Genomic DNA, 4,360 nt, shown 5'->3' on the forward strand with positions numbered 1-4,360 from the left:
ATTTTTTATGGCACCTCCACGTGGAATTTAAATTCCAGGTAGTCATCAAAATTCCATGTGATCATCATGGTATTTCCTCCTTTTGGTTCCAAATGAGACAGGTGCATCCTGGGATGGTGGGTGTGTCAAGCTGACAGTTAAAGGGTCAACATTACATGACAAGGCTGGCAAGAATCCAGCTCACCTAGACCTAACTAACTGCCTGGGTACCCCAAATCATCTCTAGTCCACAGAACAGTGCTGAGTTCAAAGTGGGAGTTCCATAAATATTCAGAAATACACGAATGAGATTGTGATGGCCAGAGCAGGGCAGAGAAGGGCAGAGAAGACCAGCATCCAAGGCTGGAAACAACTTCACCCTGCCTACCGGAAACCTCTTCCAAGAGATGGGATGATGGCCCACATGGCCGGAAGTCCCACCTCCTCAAGCACCCCAGAAGCTTCTCTGCCACCGTGCTGTCCTCTGTTAAGAAGTCTACCCCTCTAGCTCCACTGAACAGGTTGGATAGCTCACTCCCCAAACCTAGGTTCTTTCCCCTGCGCCCCCATGTGGCTTGGAAGTGGGATCTGGGGGTGGTTGACCCTCCAGGGTCCTGAAGGAGGGGAGGAGAGGCCACAGAACTCCACTTCTCCTACTCCCACGGGGCAGCCCCCTCAGGCTCTTCCTTCCTGCTGCCATGTGCCTGCAGTCTTCCCACTTCCCAAGGTTGTGGCCCATGTGCTATGGGGAGCAGCCCCAGCCAGAGGCTCATTCTAGCCGGCTCAGATCACAATGTCGGTGCAGGCATTGCAAACAGCCCAGCTCCATTTGGGGCTACCCTGAGCCCAGTGGGATTCCAGGGGTTCCTTATAAAGACTCACCCAGACAACACCTACGACTTCGATGTCCCTCCACAGGAGTCCTGGTCAACAAGGGTCATGAATGCTCAGGTTAGGGATGGTCAGCTGTGCCACACAACGTGAATTCCAGCTCTGAATGTGGTGTGGAACAGCAAGGAAATCCAGCAACAGATGTGGAGTCCCTCTGTGCTTATTAGAGAGGGGAGCTCTGAGGATGTGTGTGCCCGCTTTGTAAAGGAGGAGTTTGGGGTGCCTCGCCTTGGGTTATCACTTCATTCCTTTCACTGGGGTTGTAAGACTGCCAATCTTGGCCACGGGAGCAGTAATGATAGCCTGTTGTATCCAACACTAGAAATGACTCCAGCAGCTTCGACTTACCAAAGAGCAACTGAAACAGATGGACACTGGTGACTGTCAGGAGGGAGGTCTGAACGACACCTGTGATGGGGACAGGCTGCAGCAGTCCCCTGCACTCATGCCTTCCAGCCACCGTGTGGACCCCTGACTCATTCAGACCCTGCATACCTGCCCCGTGTGCAAGCAGCCTATTCATCAGGTCCTGGGGTGATGAGCAAGAAGAAGAAATTCAGGGGCTTGGAGGGGGGGTGATGAGGAAGGGAAACCAAGAGAGCACCCTGCCTCAGGACAGACTTCGCCTGGGCTCCAGCCCAACTCTTTCTCTTGCAGGCAAGGAGAAGGTAGTGATCAGAGAAAGGGCCAGAAGAACTGTGTCACCATACTACACCACCAGCCCCTCCTGTACACACCGGTTGCCTCTGAAAACTCCTCGCATGGCCAGGATCTGGAAATCACTAGGATAACAAAGGCATTGTCCAGAACTGAATGGGCCAAAATGATCCAGTGTGGCTACTGACTGTATCCCTGTGATGACCTGTAACCTACTATAATATATCATTATCATTATAATACAATTGCCACGGCTGACACTCCCACTCCCATTATGTACCTGACGCCATGACACTTCTGAGCCTTCCTAAAAAGGCCAGAAATTGAGCAGTCACCAAATTCCTGGAAATCCCTCCCTTTCCTGGAAAACTCTGCCCAAACACTACTCCTTATGCCTCAAGATCCAGGAATGACCCTGAACCTCACGGGTTGCAGCTCTCCAGAGAGTGTCTACACTCCCTCTTAAGGGTGTATTTTGCTTTGCAAATGAATCTCATTCCTCTGCTAACCTTTATCTGGGTCTCATCCTCTTACTCTTTCTTTTTTTTTTTTTTTCTTTTTTATTTTTTGACAGGCAGAGTTAGACAGTGAGAGAGAGAGAGAGACAGAGAGAAATGTCTTCCTTTTACCGCTGGTTCACCCCCAAAGTGGCCTCTACAGCCGGCGTGCTGCGCTGATCCGAAGCCATGAGTCAGGTGCTTCCTCCTGGTCTCCCATGTGGGTGCAGGGCCCAAGGACCTGGGCCATCCTCCACTGCCCTCCCGGGCCGCAGCAGAGAGCTGGCCTGGAAGAGGAGCGACCGGGACAGAATCCGGTGCCCCAATCGGGACTAGAACCCGGGGTGCCGGCACCACAGGCGGAGGATTAGCCTAGTGAGCCATGGCGCCGGCCTCATCCTCTTACTCTTTCATGCATTGGAGACAAGAACCTGAGATGCACTTCCAGGGGCCAGACATGATACGTAGCTCCTTTAGGTCCACTGCAGGTCAGGTACAGACCTTGGAGCCAGCAGAAGCAGGCTCCATAACTGTGGGCCAGTGCTCAGTCTGTAGGGAGGAGGGGTTCTGAGGAATCCTGTGTATTGCTGCTACCTCCTCCTCGCACTTCTCTGGAGCTGCAGAGTCTGACCCTGTAGAGGGATAAGGGATGTGGCTGAGATTGATCCCTGTAGGTGAGAAGTAAACATTGAAAAGCACTTGTTTCCACCCTCACGCCTTCCCACCCCCACAGTTCTGTATGCTTTCCCTGGGTGGAAAAGCCCTAGACCGTGACTGGACCCTACAGAAGTAAGTGTTCCTTAAACTTAATGAAATTGGTGGAGGATCTGGATCTACCCTTTAAAGAGTCGAATTTAAAAGCTGGCTCTTTGTCTTGCAGTCGCTTGGGCAGCCTGTCCCAGAGTCATTTTTGACAAGCCTGAGGCTCTGTTTTTCTTGATTTAGAATCATATTTGAACAAATCTGTAATAAGGGAATGAAAAATTGGAATTCATCAAAAAGAAAAAAGAGAGACAAGAACCTGAACCCCTTGACATCCCAACATTCCCACCTCCTTCTGTTTCCTATCCCTAACCCCTCTTGTTTTTCCTGGTCCCTCCTCTTCCACTTGACCTGCCATCCTGGTCTAAAACTATCCCCATTAGCCACCTCTGATGACCCTCAGCACGGGTCCCTTCTCCCACAAGTCTCCTAAATTGAAGGACAAAAGACATTTCCACCCCAGCTTTCTCCCTTATCTAACCCCTCTTTTAGGGGGGTGGAAGTAAAGGGCAAAGAGACTGGGTATTCTTGGGTTAATAAAACAGGTTCAGTGAGCAAATAAGAATAAGAATAAATGGGCCGTGGCCACGGCTCACTAGGCTAATCCTCTGTCTGCGGTGTCAGTACCCCGGGTTCTAGTCCCGGTTGGGGCACCAGTTCTGTCCCAGTTGCTCCTCTTCCAGTCCAGCTCTCTGCTGTGGCCCAGGAAGGCAGTGGAGGATGGCCCAAGTGCTTTGGCCCTGCACCTGCATGGGAGACCAGGAAAAGCACCTGGCTCTCGGCTTCAGATCGGCGCAGTGTGCCGGCCATAGCAGCCATTTGGGGAGTGAACCAATGGAAGGAAGACCCTTCTCTCTGTCTCTCTCTCTTTTACTGTCTAACTCTGCCTGTCAAAAACAAGAAAAGAAAAAAAAAACAAATAAGAATAAATGAACAGAAGAAGAATGAATGGCGGGGAAGATACTTTTCGAAGCCTTCCAGCTTTATATGATCATTTGAATAACAACAAAATGCCACTCGTCCCTCTAATAACTAATTCTCACAACAATATCATCAGATAGAGACTATATCACGCCCTTGGTAAGGAATCAAGGCATAGAGAGGCACATCCCTTGTTTATGTTGTCAAGGGAATGGAAAGAAACTTAACCTGGGCAGTTGACATTTGGAGCTCACATACCTAACTCAAGGTTCCTTACTTAGCGTCTTGGGAGTTTCTGAGAAATTCCTAATTTTTGGATGAAGCCCCCTGTCTGGGAGTGAAAAGCCTCGATGGAAATGTTCCCAGGTCTGGGGAAGTTCCAGCCACTTGAGTTCAGGGCGGCCATCCCATTACAGGAAGGCACTGTGGCGCTTGGAAAGATGGAAGAATCCTTTGCAGGTTTCTACCGCTCAGAATGCTACCTAGACAGTGCCGGTGGCAAAATGTTCTCCATGACCTGGGGCCAGAGAAATACTACAAATGGAATTCAACTAAAACAGCCTTTGAGAATTTGGTATACTTTCAAACGAGCCAGCCCTCACTTGCAAATGCATGCAATGGGAATTTTGACCCCATCTGTAGCTACCTGCCCT

General features: G+C 50.4%; 1 pseudogene; it reads left to right on the forward strand.

Annotated features, from left to right (window-relative positions):
- The first annotated feature begins 547 nt into the window (after window positions 1–547).
- Window positions 548–1,408, forward strand: LOC133765244 (E3 ubiquitin-protein ligase RNF167-like; annotated as a pseudogene).
- Window positions 1,409–4,360: the final 2,952 nt, after the last annotated feature.

This window comes from Lepus europaeus, chromosome 8 (genome assembly GCF_033115175.1).
Source record: "Lepus europaeus isolate LE1 chromosome 8, mLepTim1.pri, whole genome shotgun sequence".
Classification (NCBI taxonomy): domain Eukaryota; kingdom Metazoa; phylum Chordata; class Mammalia; order Lagomorpha; family Leporidae; genus Lepus; species Lepus europaeus.